The sequence below is a fragment of the Apodemus sylvaticus genome, chromosome 1 (genome assembly GCF_947179515.1).
Source record: "Apodemus sylvaticus chromosome 1, mApoSyl1.1, whole genome shotgun sequence".
Taxonomy (NCBI): Eukaryota; Metazoa; Chordata; class Mammalia; order Rodentia; family Muridae; genus Apodemus; species Apodemus sylvaticus.
In genome coordinates, this window is record NC_067472.1 from 96,825,437 (window position 1) to 96,844,877 (window position 19,441).

The window sequence follows — 19,441 nt, forward strand, 5'->3', positions numbered from 1 at the left end:
CTCACTGATCCAAACTCCGTTAACATCTATGCTTGGTCTCTCCTGAGCTAATCTATAGCGGCTCCTCAACTTGCTAAACATAGCGTAAATGGAGATACCATTGGAGGAAAATACATTTAGCACACCAGACCTCCAAGCCTGCTACTTAGCAACATGGTGCGCGTCAGAAGGCCAGTCTTTACCCTCCTGATCATAGGACTGGTTTTGGCTGGAGCCTGAGGAAAGGCTAGTGTTCATTACTGTTCTGCCTGGCGAGAGGCAACTGACATAGAGGAGAGGTTTACAGTTCAAGCGGCTACAGCCTAACCTGGTGGGGAAGAATGGGGTCAGACACAGAAAGCATCTGTCATGTATATCTATAGTCAGAGAGCAGACAGGAAGTGAGGCTGTGTTACAGGATGTCCGGAGCCCTCTCCAGAGGCCTCCCCACTCCCCCAAGTGACCCACTTCCTCTAGAAAGTCTACTTCTTAAAGGTTCCACAGCCTCCAGGGCAGCACTACCAGCTGGTATCAAGTGTCCAGACACATGAGCTTTTTGCTCAAAAGTCTCCTAGGCAGGGGTATGGGGTGGGGTGGGGGTGGGAGAACGGCACAGAAAAGTTCTTGCCATGGGCATAGCAGCAGGTGCCTAGTCTCAGCACTGGGGAGACAGGGACAGAGGATCCTTGGGGCTGGCCAACCTAGCAGAACTTTAAACTCTAGGTTCAGTGAGGCACCCTGGCTAAAAATTAAGGTAGAAGCTGTGACCTTCTCTGACCCCAAGGTCATCGGACATCATTGGTCCATGAGGGCAAAGGGAGCAGAGATGATGGGGGCCGGGGGGGGGGGTTCCGGAGCCCGGTGAGTGCGTACGTTAAATGATGACACTGGAGTCTACTGTGGGGAGGCAGAGCAACGTTACTTGGAGTGATTCAAGGTTTATGTAATTTGGGGAACAAGGATCAGATATCCAGGATAGGCTAAAGGCTTATGGTACCAAAATGCCTCATTAGCATGGGGAAGCATTTCAGGAATCTCAGGTGCTAGCTGACCAGCTTCTTATTGAAAGAAAGGAAGTTGAACCTGTAATCTTGACCAAAGCTACAGGACATTCTTCAGGTAGAGGCATGTGTGTATGTGGGGGGTGGGGATGAACTCCCCAGATAAGGTCAGAGAAGGAGAAGCCCTCACAATAAAGGGGAGTCCTCCATATTGTGCAGAGCTCAGAAGGCTATCAGGGCATTGGTAGACTTCCATCTTAAATTAGCAGTGTTTTCCCATGAGGGGGGGAGGAGACTAGCACATGTGCACACACACAGAGACACACACAGACACACACACACACACACACACATACACAGTTTCTCTAGGTGTACAACCCAGGATTTTAGCTCATGCTCAAGGTGGGACACACCCCCTCTGGGGCTGTGATTCTCAGACTCCAGACCCTGACAGATGCTAGTGTCGGGTCAGGGGAAGGCGGGGCTCAGCATGGCTCTTGGGCTACCAACAGGCAGTGATAGTAAGGGACAGATGTGGCTGGAGGAGGGTTAGCGGGCAGAGTCTGGAGAAGCCATGTTTGAGTCGGAGCCAGGGAGAGAGGCTGAGTATCAGCAGAACCTGCACGAGGGAGGAGGTACTGGAGTCCTTCTGGCTACCAGGGCTGGGCTCTGTAAAGCCAGACGTCAGAGTGGCTGACTGTCAAACAGAGGCCAGCGCTGGTGTTCTGGCTTCAGTTCCCCTGGATCTGCACACAGTTCCCGGTGTAAGCTGCCTTTGCACGTGGAGAACCAGCACTCCTGAGCCCACAGCTTCAAGTCCAGGCCACCAGCTTCCTGGACATTGTATTTGGCCAAAGCAGACCCAGGAGGCAGGGGCCACCAGCGGGCTGCACTCTCAGCAACTCCTGAAGTGTTTCAGAAAGGGGTTCCGCCCTCGGGTTTTTTCTGTCCTCTTCTCTAGAGAGCTTTAAGGGTGGGAGGCCCTGGGGTGTTTGGCCTTCCCTGCAGGCAACCCCTACCCTCCAGGGTCCTGAGCTATGCAGAGGCTTGGAGCTCGAGGCTAATTGTGAATTAGGAGCCCAATTATGCCCTGCACAATTGGCTCCAAGCTACCTTCTCTTCCCGACAGACATGTATATTAATAGTTGGCACTTATTGAACCAAATATGAATATTCATCTTCATTTATATTTCAAGGCTTTTCCTCCTGGAGGCCCGCAGGGCTGCGACCAGCTCCAGCCCCATCACGGAGCTGACAGCTCACACTCCTGGGCCCTGACTCCTGGTTCGTGGGCGGCGGACTGGGCTCCCAGCTGTCCACAAACACTCATTAGGGGGGCCGGACTCAGCGAGCTGCGGAGAATGTGTAATCGCGCTGCGCGCTGCTAATTAGGGAACTGATGGGGCATTGAGGGCGAGAGGACGAATTCTTTAAACAGAGGACGGGAAACTTGAAGAGCTGTAATTACTTGGAGCAGAGTTCATCTCAGAACTTGGGAGCCAATGAGTCTGATGACAGCCCTGATCTGAGAGGGAAAGGAAGCGGCTTAGCAGCTGGGACTCGTACCCGGCCTCTAGGGGGCAGTCTAGAGCCACTTTTCTGCTGTACTGGTGCCACCCAGCTGTGTGAGCTCCTCCCCACCCAGGCGCAGCTTCCTCTGCCTCACGTGCTAACCCAGACTCCTGTTCAATAATTCCAAAGAGTTCCCCTAGCATAGTGGGTCAAGTCAGGCATTTCCAGAACTACTCAAAAGAACGCACAGAAACGGTTTGTTTGTTTGTTTGTTTTTGTTTTTGTTTTTTTTTAACAGGGTGCCTAGCAAGAACACTAATGGGGCAGCACAATTTCTGAGGTGTGTCACTTAAACCTTCCATCCGCTCTCAGGGTATATGATCTTTCACACAGCAACTTGCATGATGCCATCTACAAAAGCGTTGGCACGCTAGTGACTTCCCTGGGATGCGTACACTCTGCAGCCCACAGATTGGACAGGCCTTCTAGGGGAGCTGTGGCCCCACCACTCTTCTGCTCGGAACCTACCTTCCCATCTCTCACACACGCAGCCCTCCACCAGCAGCTCCTCTAACTGTTTGCACTCCTAACCACCGCAGGAAGACCTCTGTCCTTCGAAGCTCAGCTTCCCTCATCAGTCAGTGTTTCTGAGCAACTTCCTTCCCTTCTCTGGTTTAACTGGCAGAGAGAACAGGGTTAGAGGGCTTTCCTCATAGTTTCTATCAGCTGGGCAGCAGCTGTGGGTCCCAAGGGGGAATTTGGGCAGCTTTTCTCTCTTCTGCTGAGAGCTACGCTCTCCAGTTCATAGCCAATGACCACACTTGGGTATTTACATGAATTAAATAAACTTGCAAGCTTGGTTCCTCGTTCACATCAGCGGCATTTTCATGTTCAGTATAATCACACATAGAATATTAGCCTGAGGTTATCGACCATCTCCTACTGAGCGTGCTTGACCCTCCCGATGTCTGTTAGAACTCTTGAGTCCAAAACCTTTAGGGACCTTTTAGTCGGTACCCAGAGGACCTCCGAGCAACAGCTTCATGGTTGGGCTATTTAAGGGGATGCTCTTAAAAGTCAGTGGTTAGAGGCACCGTCGTACCTGCCTCCTAGTTGGACTTCAGAAGCTGCAATTAGCAGGGGACAGCCCTGTTCAATCACCGGCACCATTCCTCTCAGCACCATGGCCCCTGTGCTGGAAGAAGAGATTAGAAGCAGGCATTTAGGCTGGGCCTGCCTGGCACCTCTCTGTGTGAAACCTGTGCCTGGACCTGCTAGGTGTGGCTGCCCATTGTGGTAGGAGGCTTCAGTTTAGGAGCAGCAGCAGCAGGTACACAGCCCTAAGCCCACCAACCTCCTCCCTGCTGATCAGCTTCTCACAGGTGCAGAGGACTTCCTTGGTGTCCTCTAGACTCCACTGAACCCAGCTGCTGCTCTTGGGATGGGGCTCAATCTCATGTCCTGGCAAGGGGTGATGTCAAACCCCTCTGCAAGGTGGTTCTGTGTTTACAGCATCCAGAATTTCATCAAGCCCTGGAACAGAATGCAGGGACAGAATGCTGGAGTCACCACTCCCCACCCCGACGCCTGCCCAGGACTCCCTGGATATGTACCTGAGCTGGGCTAAGCGAAAAATGTAGTTACCTGAAGGGACATGTGCCAAATGAGGTTTTACGGGCATGTTCTGGAACGTTGGGCTCCTGGGAACCTGTGTTTCTAGCCCCAGAGGTGAGCATGTGGGTTCAGATCCAAGCGTGAGTGCCCTTTTATCCAGAGAAGCAAAGATTGATAGCAGTGGTGGGGGAGGGGGACCAAAAAGGTGACTCCTGAGGTTGTGAGTGGAGGTTGGACTGGAGGTGGGAAATATCCTGGAAGGCCTGGGCCTGGCAAGGACTTCTCAGCAGTGTAGCCTCTCCCTTGGAGATAGTCTCCAGGAAGGAAGCAATCTGTAGAAAGCAGGGAGAGGCATGGTTCCACATGCCTCATCTTGGTATATACCCTCTATAGTTTACAGAGTCTCTTGGTTCTTCTTTAAAACTCTGATGGGCCAGTAGGCAGGACTGCACATTCCTGGTCCTCAGGGTGCTCCACACAGGAAGGGTCCAAGTGTGACTGACCCCTTTGCTCTTACTTTCCGGCCTGGGCTATTATCACCAAAAGACCAATGTCACAACAGTCACACATGGGTCCAAATGGCTTGGACTGGGGGTTGTGGCTTGTGTTCTTTATGGAGTTTAAAGAAACTGACACAGATAAGAGAATGTGTTTGACTCAAATCAGCCTTGAAAATGACCCTAGGAGAATCCTATATAGGCTGCAAGGACAAAGAGGAGCCTCCCTCAGCCCCCAAACCTCCTCTATGGAAGTGCTTCTCTCTGAAGCACCTGAATCAACAGGGAAGGGACGGATTTTGAACAGGGGTTAACATGTGGAAAGAGAGTTCCTTTTTACTTCTAGCTTCTCTGTAGAAACATATGGCGGACTAAGGATGAGTCATCAGATCCCAGGGGCCTTTCCTGCTGCTGGAAATGGGCCTGTGCTTCTGTTGTCTGTGGAGGTTCACAGTGGGTCACATGATGAACTAGCCAGAACAGTGTCATTGGTTGTTACTCCAGAGAGGTGAGAAGAAAGAAGGGGAGGAGGTGAAATCTTGGTCCAAGTGTGTAGATGTTCTTGAGATCAGTTTGAGTCCTGTTCTTACCTAATTCACTGGCTTCAGGTAATAGGGAAAGCTAGGAAGAGAACTGTCTCACCGGCTTGTCCTAAGTCCAGAAGTCAAGAGTCCTGTGAAGAAATCATTCCTTTTCTTATGTCTCATATCCTCGGATCACTGTTCTCCCAGCCCCCAGGTGACTTTAGTTCCAGATCTTGCTGGTCAGAACCCACAATGCCGTGTGTACTACAGTCATGGCTGTGTGGGCATCCATCTGGGTTCATGGCCTCTTACTGACCTGGGCAGGAAATGAGCTATGAACTGTGTTCTCCGCTCTCCTCTGCTTACAGCTTTTGTTCCAGGTTGCTGGATGTCTTAGGGTTTCATTGCTGTGAAGAGACACCATGATCAAGGCGACCCTTATAAAGGAAAATATTTCACTGGGTCTGGCTTAGTTTCAGAGGTTTAGTCCATTATCATCGTGGTTGGAAACATGGCAGCGTCCAGGCAGATACTGTGCTGGAGAAGGAGTTGAGAGTTCTACATGTTGATCTGCAGGCAGCAGAAGGGAACTGTGCCTCACACTGGGCAGAGTTTGAACACGTATATTCAAAGCCCACCTCCATAGTGACACACTTCCTTCAACAAGGCCATATCTCCTAATAGTGCCCCTCCCTATGGGACAATCATTCAAGCACATGGATCTATGGGGACCACACTTATTTAAAGCACCACACCGGGAAAAGCACGCCTGGAACCTCTCCTGGGGTGCGAGTTTTTAACCAGACTTCACTGGAGGTATGCAGGCCACAGTTAAGTGTGCAGGAGTGCTGGGCACCGACCAGGGTCTTCAGCACATGCTGCTCCATGTTTCACGAGCTGCAGAGCACTCTAGGAGGACACATTGGACATGCACGTGGCTATTAATAAAACAGAGTCCTGATTTCCATCCTTCTAGTGCTCCTTCTGGAGCCCATGGGAAGTGGGAGGGGGGCAGATGCTGGCATTCCTGGGTCCCTAGCAGAAATAATCTCTAACAGCCCCCAAACCTCACCCTCAACCTAGAATGGTTATTAACATATTAATTAATATTTAAAAACTCATTATGCCTTGATGATGGCTTCCTTAATCTGCTTTTATATTAATCGCAGCCACCAAGGAGCAATAACCATACTTACGTGGCAAAATGGAGTCATTCTACTTAATTACCGAGGAGGTTTTACAGGCAGTCTTCAGCACTTGCAGACAATCGGAGGGTTGATAGGGTGTCTTCCTTTTAGAATCTCTGCTAAATTGGATGCTCTGACAGTTGGAAGTTTTATCTTGTATTGAGATGAAGTCTCCCTACCCACACCCCGGTTGCTCATTGTGCCAGCCTGGAGCCCCTGGTCTTCTCAGTTATGGGCCTGTGGAGGTGGCCTGGATTCTAACTCCCAACATGCACTTGGTCTGCCACCTCTGGAAGCAACAGAAACTGAGGTTCTAGCCCCAGAGACCCTCTTTTCTCTTCTCTTCCTGCAAGATTCTGCTTCTGAGGCTGGAGCTGAAACTCTGGAGCTGGCCCAGTGCTTTACTCTTCCAGAGGGCCAGCCCTTCCGGCCTGTTTTGTTCCCGGCTGGGGGTTGCCGGTCCTGCCAGCTGCAGATCTGCTCTGCTTGTTACCTGCAGGCAATGTAAAGGGAGTTACAGAGCCTCAGCCCACCAGCTGTGCCCACTGCCCTTCCGTCCTTGGTAGAAGCAGAGGCCACTCAAGTTCCATCTACTGGGACCACTGTGATGGGTCACATAAGCCTTCCTGTCCTGACAGGTCTCTATCCTTGGCCCCTTGGTGGATTAAGGACTTTTGTCACATCTTGGGGGCAGCTTGCACAGCACGATGGCCCTGGTAGCATTTGCCTCACCTGCCTCTTGCAGCTTCGTGGATATTGGTACTCACAGTGACACCAGGGTCTCAGGTGAGTCAGGAGCATATGCTGAGGCCAGGACCCCGTGGGCCTAGTATGCCATCTGTCCAGAAGGCCAGCTGAAAGTGCTTGTCAACATCTGGAAAAATGTTCACACTCCTCACCCTCCCTTCTGAGCATGGCCGCAGAAGCCTTTTGGAGGCAGAAACGGTCAAATGGTGTCCAGAGATGAGATCAGCTTCCTGCGTCCTAGAAATTATGGTGAAGTGACAGCCAGGAAATTGGTGACTCCCTCCCAGGGTGCTGATAACCCGGGAGCTCATTCATCACCCATGCAGGGATGGCCAGAGCCACTCAGAGCCGCTGTAGCCCTAATGGGACCACACCACCGTCAGGGTGCTTTGCAGCAGCCAGGGAGTGCTGTGAAGCCTGGCCCTGGACAGCTGGTAATTGCAGACTTGAATCAGGACCCAGGTCTCAGGATGGATGTGATGTTAATCTTCATTGATTTAGAATCACTATAGAAACACACCTCTGGGCATATCTGTTTGGGTGTTTCCAGAAAGATTTAACTGAGAAGGGAAAACTGATTGCCCTGAATGTGGGCTGAGGAAGACTGAATAAGGACAGAAGAACTGATGAGACAGCTCAGTGGGGAAGGGAGAAGACAGCTCAGCCTGGGGATTAGGTGTCTATTCAGGTGTGGGGTCCGGCATTCAGGGAAGGCTTGCTTCATTATCAGCCTGGATGGAGACTCAGATAAAAGAAGGAGAGCAGAGCCCCAGAGAAGGTCCTCCCTCCCTGCAGTGCTCCTGTGCATCAGCTCCAGGCAGTGGCCTAGAAATGGCTGAAGAGAAGGTCAAGGTGATGGCCCAGGGCATTCTCACAGCTGTCTGGTGTTCACAGGCTCTGAAGAGGCCCTGGGGACAGTGATGCTGGATTCGAGGAGGTCAGTGCAAGGGTCAGGTGTCAGAGGCTGCAGAACAGATGTTAGTGCGGCTTGGGTTGTTAGACCACTGTGACTGCTTTTGTTTGGTTTTGCCATGTCTGGCACAGAACCAGAGAATCATACAGGTTACTGCCATGTGCCGTGAAGCTGTTTCCCCAGCCCTGCTTACTGGTGACAGTTATGTTCGATGCTTCTCCCTAGCATAAAGCAAGATCGAGCTTCCTATTCCACAGTAGAGCCGCATGATAATCTCTGGCCAAGGCACCATGAGCAGAAGTGCCACGGACCATGTCCAGGTGGAGCATTTAATCTCTGACGTATCTCCGTATTTGAGTCCTCCGTATCTCGTATTTGCCACTGCTCTTTGTCACGGCCACTACCAATGTGGCAGAACAGGGAGGCTTCGTCAGCCAGACCTGAGGTGAGGACAATAACACAGTCAGCCCAAAGCTGACTCATGCTGATATGTAACACGAGCAAGAAATCAGCCTCTGAACAATGTACCCAAGTGTTTGTCATCACGGCATGGCCTGGCTTATATGTGGCTGTCACCAACCTCACAGCCAGAGGTGTAGGCAGTGTTCTGGGGGACAGCATCTCAGTGGGTGCCAGGCACTGGCCTAGCTACCTGGACAACACAAGTGAAATCCAAAGGGTGGCATGTAAGCCTTTCCCTTGCAGCAATGCACACAAGCTGCCAATGCAGATGGCTGCCTTCTTCAGATGAAAAAAGTAAGATAAAAGAAACAGAGGGCCATAGCTCAGCTGGGAAAGCATTTTTCTTTGCAAGCACAAAGACCTGAGTTCAATCCCAGACCCAGGCTAAAAAACTAAAGCTTTGAGTGCTGGCACATGATTTAAATCTCGGGGCTGGGGAGGTACAGATCCCTGGGACTTACTGACCAGCCAGCTGAGACTAGTGAGGAAGTTCTAGACCCGAGAGAATCCGGCCTGTCTTAGTGACAGTTTCTATTGCTATGATGAAACACCATGACCAAAAAAGCAAGCTGGGAGGAAGGGGGTTGTTCAGCTTACACTTCCACATTGATGTTCATCACTGAAAAAAGTCAGGTGAGGAATTCAAACAGGGTTGGAGTCTGGAGGCAGGAGCTGATGTAGAGGCCATGGAGGTGTGCTGCTTACTGGCTTACTCGGCCTGCTTTCTTATAGAACCCAGGACCAGCAGCCAGGCCCTCTTTACTAATGACTAACTGAGAAAACACCTTACAGCTGGATCTCATGGAGGCATTGCCTCAAATGCGGCTCCTTCCTCTCTGATGTCTCTAGCTTGTGTCAAGTTGACATAAAATCACCCCGTGCACTGCCTCAGACAAAAAAAGTGAATCCCGTTGTCCTCTGGTCTCCACATGCACAAGCGCATTCCTGCATAGATACCTACATACATACATGTACCTGCACAAACATGAGCATACACACACACACACACACACACACACACACACACACACACCAAAAAACTAAGAAACAGTGTTCAAGGAAAGACTGAGTTCTGAAAGATAGTATTTATGTGAAAATGCTGAGTTAATCTGAAAGAGATTTGGAACTTGGAAAGGCTGCATGTTCTACTTAACTGGGAAGTTAAAGTGTTTTTTGTTTTTTCTCGAGTGCTTGAACATGTAAGACCAAGTGCAAGATGAGATGAATTATAGAAAAAACCCACATTTTTACAGAACTGGGTGTATAGAACCTTGCAGTGTTGTAACAGCTGAATTCAGGCGGGTCTGACTCCCAACCTATTCCTGACTAGCCCCAGATAGCTCATATTCAGCCAAGTACTGGGCCCATAAACGAAAGGGCACAAGAGATTTTTGTTCCAGGTCCAGAAATGTGACAGCAAAAAGAGGAGAGCTGGCCTAGGGGTGGGAATACAGGAGGGTCCCCTTTAGAAACGGAAACAGGGCAGACATGACACACTTCTCCAGAGTCACAGAGCCAGTGGGGGCCATGCAGAGCCTCGGTGTGGACACAGGGCCTATGCTCAGTCCACTCTCCTTTCTCTTGGAGTCTACCTCAGGACGTCATCCCATCACCCACCACCATCTCCCATGTCAGGAGTCCAGGTCAACCTTGCCTTCTTCCATATACAGCCCTCACATTCAGGAACTAGGAAACAGAGAACTAGAATGCCAGGGCCATGCTTTTCCACCACATCAAGTCTTCAGGAGACGAGAAGCATCGATGGCCCCACACTGCTCTGTTTCTTTTTCTCCCAGTTTAGCTTCCCACCCCAGCAAGGTCCCCAGGCTCACTGTGTCCCAAGCAGAAGGGCCACACCTTCTCTGTAGCACTAGCTGCTCCTTTCTTTTGTTCCCAACTCCCCACTGTTCCTAACCCCAGGGCATGATGGCTATCAATCTCATACACAATCATGGTCGCACCTGTGTAAATAGTCTAGGGACAAAATGCCTCACCTGGCACTCAGGAGGACATCACCTGCTCTCTGCCAGGATGGAACAGATACCAGCGGCTTCCATGAAGGATTTCTACAAAGGATGCTGGTATCTACCTCAAACTGAAGATCAGATACCAACCAGCACAGGAGCCACTGAAGCTGCAGAAGCAGTCAGCAGCCACCTCACACAGACATCTCTCAGCACCATTCCTACCCCCACCCCACGCCCCAGCAGCCACTTTCCAGGGAGAGGGCTCCAGTCTGTCCCCTGTGCATCACCATGTCCTCTGGGTGTCCGGCCTCCAGGCTTCACCCCTTGCTCTTCTGCAGAATGAGCCTCTCTGTGCTAAAACTCATATCCCTCAAATCCCCATGAGCCTCCCTGTGTAGAGAACCCCGAGGAGCCAGAACTCCTCAGTGTAGCCCACAAGACCCTGCCGACTCTTGACCCTATCCTCCACAAGCCTTTCTTGATCATTCCTTCTGTGGTACCATGAGATAGAGCCCCTGAGTGTCTCCTTGGCCTATACTATTGAAGTAAATGCAGAGTTGATTTTCCTGACTGCCTCCCACAGGCCGTTAACCTGGAGAAGTCCACAATAATGTCTTTTTCAGCACTTTTTCTTCATCAGAGGCCTTGGCATAAATGTTCAGCACATATTTGTGTAAGGAAGCAAGAGAGACGAAAGTGGAACGGTTTCTCCCCTGGGCCATGCCCTAGGTACATTGTCTTCCATTTACAGAAGGCTGCCTGGCCTTTAATAGTGCTAATGTAGATACAGCAGTTTCATGCCTGCTGTTAGGCACACGTTCTAAGTGATGTTAGGACTGGACCATGGAGATAGGCAACAGTGGGCTTTACACCGTAGATGGTACACTGTGACTTGAGACATGCCAGGCCTCTCAGCCTCCCGCAGAAACTGGAAAAGTTGCTCCAGGAACCAAGCCCACATAGCTTCCCGCACCAGATAGGGAACCAGGTCTCTACCTGGTCACCCAGAGTAGGAACTTCTGCATCAGCTCCACAGAGGAAGACTCCATCCCAGCTCTACTAAGATGTAACTGTCTCTGCTGAAAGAAGAAGTGTGACCTGAGAAACTTGGCGTCCCAGGAGGTGCAGTGGAGATGCCTCCTGCCTCTGACCTCATCCTTTTTTGAGGTTGGGCATGGTATGGTACAGGGTGGGGTGGAGTGAAAGAGAGGTAAGGAGAGGGAACAGTTTCTGGGGGCGGGGGAGTCTCTAGATGGGTCTTTCCACTGGTACTGATTTGGAAGCTGTCCAACCTAAGGCAGTCTTAGCTGGCAGGGAGAAAGCAGCTCCAGGGCCTGTGAGAACTGTGAGATCCTAGGAGCTTGGAGAAAGGTGGAAGTGGTGCCTGGGGAGGGCCTTGCCTTATAGGATGCTTCTAGAGGCAGCACAAGGGTGGGAGCACTCCATCACAGATGCCCTGTCCCCAGGGTCATCAGTCAGCCATGATTCTTGATCCTACTGAGACAAACCTCAAAGTTTCCTTTCTGCACCATAGAAAGAAACAAGGCCATATATTGATATCCAAGCCTAAAAATATGAAATCCTGTCTCCACCCATGAGGTATATGCTCTAAGATTCCTAAGCAAATGCCCAAGAGCTTAAATAGTACCAAGCCTACATATATGCACCACCTCCCCAGGGGTCCCACAGTCTGGCTGCACAGACCCAGAGTTACTCTGCCCTTCCTTGTTTGGTACCTGGTGTCTCATTTGCATCACTACTATTGTGCTTTGGGTCACTGTTAGGTAACCAGGGATTATTTCAATGCAGGCCTTTTGATAGTAGGCAATCTATTAACCTATACAGCTAGTAAATGGCTGATGGGTAGGTAGTGCGCACCATGTAGATACACGGGTAGGTAGTGCGCACCATGTAGATACACGGGTAGGTGGTGCGCACCATGTAGATACACGGGTAGGTAGTGCGCACCATGTAGATACACGGGTAGGTGGTGCGCACCATGTAGATACACGGGTAGGTGGTGCGCACCATGTAGATACACGGGTAGGTGGTGCGCACCATGTAGATACACGGGTAGGTGGTGCGCACCATGTAGATACACGGGTAGGTGGTGCGCACCATGTAGATACACGGGTAGGTGGTGCGCACCATGTAGATACACGGGTAGGTGGTGCGCACCATGTAGATACACGGGTAGGTGGTGCGCACCATGTAGATACACGGGTAGGTGGTGCGCACCATGTAGATACACGGGTAGGTGGTGCGCACCATGTAGATACACGGGTAGGTGGTGCGCACCATGTAGATACACGGGTAGGTGGTGCGCACCATGTAGATACACGGGTAGGTGGTGCGCACCATGTAGATACACGGGTAGGTGGTGCGCACCATGTAGATACACGGGTAGGTGGCGTGCACCATGTAGATACACTGTCACTTAGCTGGGACAGCAGAGTGTTATGGATGAGTAATCTTCACTGGCTTCTTGACTAGGTTCGACTCACTGTGGAAGCACAGTGTGTGTGTGTGTGTGTGTGTGTGTGTGTGTGTGTGAGAGAGAGAGAGAGAGGGGGGGAGGGGTAGGTTTAAGTGAGGATGGAAGACCCACCTTGGATGTAGCAGCACTGTATCATGGATTGGGGTCCCGGACTGAATGGAAAGGGAAAAGCAAGCTGAGTCCCAGCATCCGCACACACCCACTTACTGACTGTGGCTACAGCGATGGAAGCAGTCGCCTCATACCTCAGGCTCCAGCTGCTGCAGATAAAGTAGCACTAGCTGTCATGCCTTCTCTGTCATGATGGACAGTACCCTCAGACCATGAGCCAAAATAAAAGCCGTTCCTTGATTAAGTCACAACCCAAGGAAGCGCAAGTAAGGAAGTGTGTGATTTCACGAGCTCTTAAAACAGTGTGCAGCTTAAAGCCTATGAACTGCAGCTGGAGAGGGTGGGGCTTGGGTCCCAGCACTCACACAGTGTGGCTCACAACCCTCTGTAGCTCTTGTTCCAGAGGGCCTGCCCTCTTCTGGCCTCTATGCGCATTGAATATCCATTCAATATGGGACACAGGCATGCATGCAGGCAACGCACCCAAACACAGAAGGCTTTCAAAAAAAAAAGCTATACATTGTACTTCTGGAATATTCCATGTAATATTTTCTGACCATGGGAAGGGAAATCATGGGAAGGGAAACGGAAACTGTGAATAAATGAGAGGCTACTATGGCTAAGGCTCTGGAGTTCTGCTTTCTGGGTTTGAGGGTCACCTCCTCTTCTTAGAAGCTGTGTGCCCTGGACAGATCACATGACCTTTCTGTGCTTGAGTTGTAAAATGGGGTACGATATGGCCACTACATCATACAGCTGCAAGGGTAAGAGAAGTTAAGGGTACAAAGCTTTTCCAGTGGTGTTGGAAGATATTAAGAGCCATAGAAATGAGTCCTTTTATTTCTATATGATTGCCTGGAAGCTCTAAAGAAGAAAGGGGATTGGAACAGGCTGCATGGAAGAAGGAGCCATGCGCTGGGGCTTTGAAGGATTAATATAATTCCCCGTGGAGGGGAAGAGAGAGAGGAGTATTCAAAGCGGAGGCCACAGCTTGAGCGGGTAATTAGGTTGTCCTCTGGGGGAACAAGGAGGGGTGTGAGGTGACTGGTGCCAGCGAGGAAGGAGAGTGTAGTGTTGTGGGAGATGAGACCAACCTGAGGTACTGCACTTAGGGTGGCTAAGAAGCTTCCAGAAGGCCAATGCCGGGGTCAAGGCACGGTCAGAACTGTGAAATGCAGGTGGGGATTTTTCAAGTAGAAAGAGGAGCAGATACATAGAAGCTGCTATGTGGCCACTCAGGATTACAGAAGGCAGGGGTGTCCAGGTATGAGAAATCAACACAGCCTTCTGGCTATCACAAGGACATCTTCTGAGTGCCCAAGCCTGGCCCTTCTTGCTTCTCCTTGCTGGGTAGAATTCTCCAGAGCCCCACCACTCCTCTGGTGTGTGTGTGGCCTTTGCCTGCTGTGGTTCCACACTCTTCCCCGTCCATTCTGGGGCTGCAGAATGAGAAACCACCTGTTTCTAGAGTCTGGTCTTTGGTTTTGATCAGAGGCCTGGAGGCTTGTGGCCTAAGTTCAGTCTTTTCAAACCCAGTGACCTTCTTAGGTCTTGGGTCAGCAAATGCACAGGTGGGTACCAGAGGCAACTCTTGCCCACCTCCTATCCCACCACGTTCTTCCAGACACACACCTTTCTTTCTTAGTCCTCGCCCCCATACTTGCCATTCTTCAGTTCTTTAGATGGCACAGGAAAGTTGGATTTGTTTGGCTATGTTTTTCCCTCAGTGCTGGAATAGAGCTCATGTTAGGCAGGCGTGCTACCACTGAACCATACCTGCAGCTCCTTACAAGTCAGATTTGCATAGTAACTATACTAATATTTATCAAGTGCTCACAGTGTGGCAGGCCCATTATATATAATAGGAGGAGGGGTTACTGACTATGTGACCTTAAGCAAGTCTCTTAGTCTCTCTGTGTCTTGTCCTCATTTTTTAAGTGAAGAACTCATACCTGCCTCACAGTCTTTCAGTGAAGATTCAGTGTATAGGCATAAAGGTTTTTAAAGTCACACTTGGTATCTAGCAAATATTAAAAAATAACCATGCTCTCATTAGCACAATTTAGCAAATTAATGTTCCAGGCATGAACATGGTCTCTGGGAAGCAATGTAGCAATAACAAAGAGGCAATAATAGCCAGGCCTCACTTCAGAATACACTTTCCTAGCCCCAAATAAACTGCTTCTCCCTTTGACCCTCTCTGGTCACAGTCTTCCAGAATCTTCTCTCCTCTAAATGAGATAGCTCCAGTTCTTCCCATGCTTACCCTGTAGTGAGACACTGAGTCAGCTGCTTTTCTCTCCCATGCCTCAGGGGAAGCCAGAGTCGGTGACTCCTGAAGGAAGCTATTAAATGGAATATGACAATGGACTTTTAGAGAGTTGATCTGGGACTCAAGGCAAGACCCAAGGTAGCTGCAAAGAGGCAGGGGTAGGGGCTGTATAGGGCAGGTTCACCTACTTGTCCAGAGATTGCTTGGATGGTTGGGGATCAGATTATTAGGGTCACAACATACACCACAGGATCCAAGTTCTTCAAAGTAGCCTTAAGATCCAAGAGACACAAAGGATCCAGGAAGGGCGATGAGGGGCCGGCGTTGGCTCGTCTACTACATGAATGCCTGAAACACAGATCATCCAAGTTTGACCTGAGCCAAGGCAGATTGGGAGCCTTGTTTTCCCAGATTATAAAATGTTATGCATAGTTTACCCAACAAAATTCTGAGGGTAGCAAGCTTGTACTGGGAGTTGTCTGGCATAGAGAAAAGAGTCCTGGGAATTAGAGGCCTAGCTCTGAAGTTGAAGCAAGTCCCTCCCTCCATTTCTAGGGACTTTGGTTTTTCCAGTTGGAGAAAGGAATAAGCTGGGGGTGGGGTGGGGACTTCTCAAACATCTGTATTCCCTGAAGAATACAGGAGAATACAGACCTGCTGAAGGGCATCTGGCTTGTCCTGAGGTGGCTTTCAACAAATTTGTTTGTGTCAAGGCTGCTACCTGTCATCTGAGGGCAGGTCTTGTGGCATTGGGACATATCTTCGCCAGAACAGGGTGCCCTGCCACACAGAGGCAGCTTCTGCTACATAACCTGGGGACCTTGGAGTGTTCCTGAACATGGAAGGAAGGTACCCTGACCTCCACTTGGAATCTCTTCACTTTCTTTCCTTCACTTTCACTCCTACAACTTGCTGGAAAGGAAGCAACCAGAGGCCATCCTTGTCCCTCGCCATTGGAGATGTGCATTTGCATATGGAAACACCCTCTATTCCTCGGAGCAAATTTCCCTAATGCTCACTGCTGCTTAACAAGGCCCCAGTTTGCCTTTGGGGAATGTCTGCCTTGCCTAAAGCAACTGAGAAAGTCCAGAGAGGGCCTTTGAGTGCAGCATGGAGGACTAAGGTGCAGGAATGGGCAAAGAGGGGAGGGAACCCCTGTGAAGAAATCCTTGTCCCTGAGTAGGGCAATGTAGGCCTGTAAGTTTCAGCCCTTGGTCTTGCAGCGCCTCCTGCAGAGAAAGCCTGGTTGGCCTGTGACTGTTCCCAGGTCAGGCTGCGAGGCTCCCACGGTCACCAGGGGGCGGTGCACAGGTCCATCCCGGTCCACTGCGCGCTGCCCTCCGCCCTCCGCCCTCAGAGCACACATCTTTCTAATGGGATAAGGCGTCACACAGGTCAGGGAACAATTTATTATTCTGCTAGCTGGAGCCAAGTTTCTCTTTGAAAAATGGTTACTCCCGGAGTCGGCAATTACTTCAAAATAAATTTACCAAAGACAAAATTGTGCCTCTTGGGTCAGTAAACGACTTGCCTGTTTGGGGCTGAGCAGACAAGGTGTTTATTAAGGACCGCCTTCGTTTCCTGTGCAGGTTTTTCAGTTTGAATAATTGTCCAATTAAATATAATTTGGAAGTCAGTGCTAACCCAGTGGCTAGATTGCAAGAGGAAGAATCACTCGGAGGCGTGCATTAATAAATCCCGCGGAGCCCCATCGCTCCTCAAACCCCTCCTTTGGTTTAATTTTGAGAATTTTTTTTGTCTTCCCGCAGCCTATAGCTTCCCGGTTGGAAATGAGCTTCTTTTCCCTTAAGGATTCCTAGGCCTTGCTTCCATCTGTCTGTCTTCTCTTCAGCAAACATCTGCACCAGGGTTTCCACAGAGGGTTTCTGCGGCGGGGACGTCACACTGATCTGGGGGCTAACGGCCCATTCTTTTATGGGCTTCACACTTGTGGGTTCTTTCTCTCGTTCCTCCATCCATTCAGTTAACAAACACCTATGAGCACTTTGTTTTTCTCCTAGCCAGGCCTGGGAATGGATCAGGAGAAAAGTCAGATAAAGTCCTGTAGAGACGATTCAGCCCAGCGGGAGGACATACAAAAGGTCATTGGCTATCAGGCCCAGCCCTACACTGTTGCACACGGGAAAGTGAGTTGCGGAAGAGGAGTAACTGGGAGCAGGACTGTTTATATCTAATTCCCCACCCACAGGTACTGGATCTCTACAAGATACTCCATCCTCTTGGACGTGGTTTACAGAGGGCACCTAAGGGATCGAACACTTACGTGATGCTATCCTGTCCATCCAGCTGGGTCCCAGGGGATGGAACACCACGGCTGTGGTCATCTCCCTATTACACAGTGATCAGTGACATTGCCCTGGACTTAGAAGCCATCTGTCCTAGATGGAAAACAATGATGATCGATATCTGGGCCCAGCCTCAGGCCTAGGGAAAGGCCTAGGCCTATTCTCTAGGAGGCTGAGTCCAGTCTGGACAGTCCGAGTAGCACTCTATCAGGAGTGACCAGTGTCTCTGTACTAGCCTGTAACAATAAGTCATTCATTAAACAATGGCCCACAGAGCCCCCTGCTTGTCCTAAACACTGCTCTAGGTTCTGATGATGACAACAGGGTAAGGAAGCCCTGCAGATAGGAATGCTATTTGTGCTTTCTGCATTTCTTGAGACAGGGTCTCGCTCTCTAGCCCAGGCATGCTGGGAACTCTATCTGCAGTTCAGGTAGCCTACAGCTCATAGGAATCCTCCTGCCTTAGCCTCCCAAGTTCGGGGATTATAGTGATGGGCATCACATCCAGCCAAGTAAGAAAGACAGACAACACAAGCAAGAAAGCGTACTGTGCGAGTTTAGAGCTATTCAGACAGCTGTGATTAGAGCTGTTCAGACAAATAGAGCAAGTCCCTTAGGGAGAATAGTGGATGTGGGGAGGTTTGAGGTGGGGTGGCTGGTGTCACTGTCACTAAGTAGTTGGCATTTAAGAGAAGACATGAAGTAGGTAAGAGAATGAGTCCAGGGACCAAGCCTGGGAGGGCTTTCTGGGTCTGAAAACAGATCTCTGTTAGGTTCCTTAGGTGGGAGCATGCAAGTGTGTATGTGTGTGTGTGTGTGTGTGTGTGTGTGTGTGTGTGTGTTTATTCAACAAGGAGGTCAGGGCTGGGAGGAGTGTGAAAAAAGTGTGAAGGGTGGTGAGTCACAGAAGAAGAGATGCCACAGACACAGGAAATAAATGTGAACAAGCAAGGGTAAAGACAACTTGCAGGTTCCTCTCTTAACTCCATGGTCCCTCAAGCCCCTGGAGTGACATGATCCCCAAGCCTCTCCACAGGCCCACAGTGACCTCCCCCGGCTCCTCTGTGGAAAGTGCAGGCTCTCAGGAAGCACTATGGAATCCTGAGGGAAGGAGGCATGGAGCAGGTGGTGAGGAGGAGGCAGGGCCCAGCAGGCTGGGCCCCTCTGACTGTCCTCCCCCAGCCTTTCTCATCCTCACAGAGAAGGAAGGAACAGCACTTGTCCGCCTATATTCACAGCCATGGAGGTGATCCAGGTTGAAAGAAAATCAATAAGATGTGTCCATTTATGTGGCACAAAGGAAGAAAGGTCTGCAGACAGAAATAGGCCGGGATTCACACGCAGGCGACTTAATAAGACTTTTCCCCCAGTTTGAAGAGGACGGTAATTTAGATTTGCCTTTGAACGTCTCCTTTTTGTGCCTCAATAACTCTCAGGATCATCCTGCTTAGGAAGCAAGGGAAGAGAGATTGGCCGCCTTCTTAGAAGACAAGCCCGTTTGGGAAGGCTGCTAGCTCAGAGAAGTTCAAACACTGGCCTTGAGAAAAGATGAAAGTGCCGCGTCAGCACATCCTCGGCCCATTGATCACGATTGAGGCCTGGGCCTGGTGCATTTGGCCTGAAGCGGGACAATGAGAACAAGGCCAGACTGCCAGGAGGCCTCCTCTGAGCTTCTGCGGAGCAGGAGATGCTCATTACTGACAGCAGAGCTTAGTGACCAGGTAGGGCAAGAGACAGCTAGGCCCTGTGTGAAGAGAATGGGTCTTACAGCAATGCCTTCCAAGGTCCAGGAGGCACGAGGCCCCTGCCTCAGAATGGGTCCACAGGACCCCAGCTGGCTCTCCCACTCAAG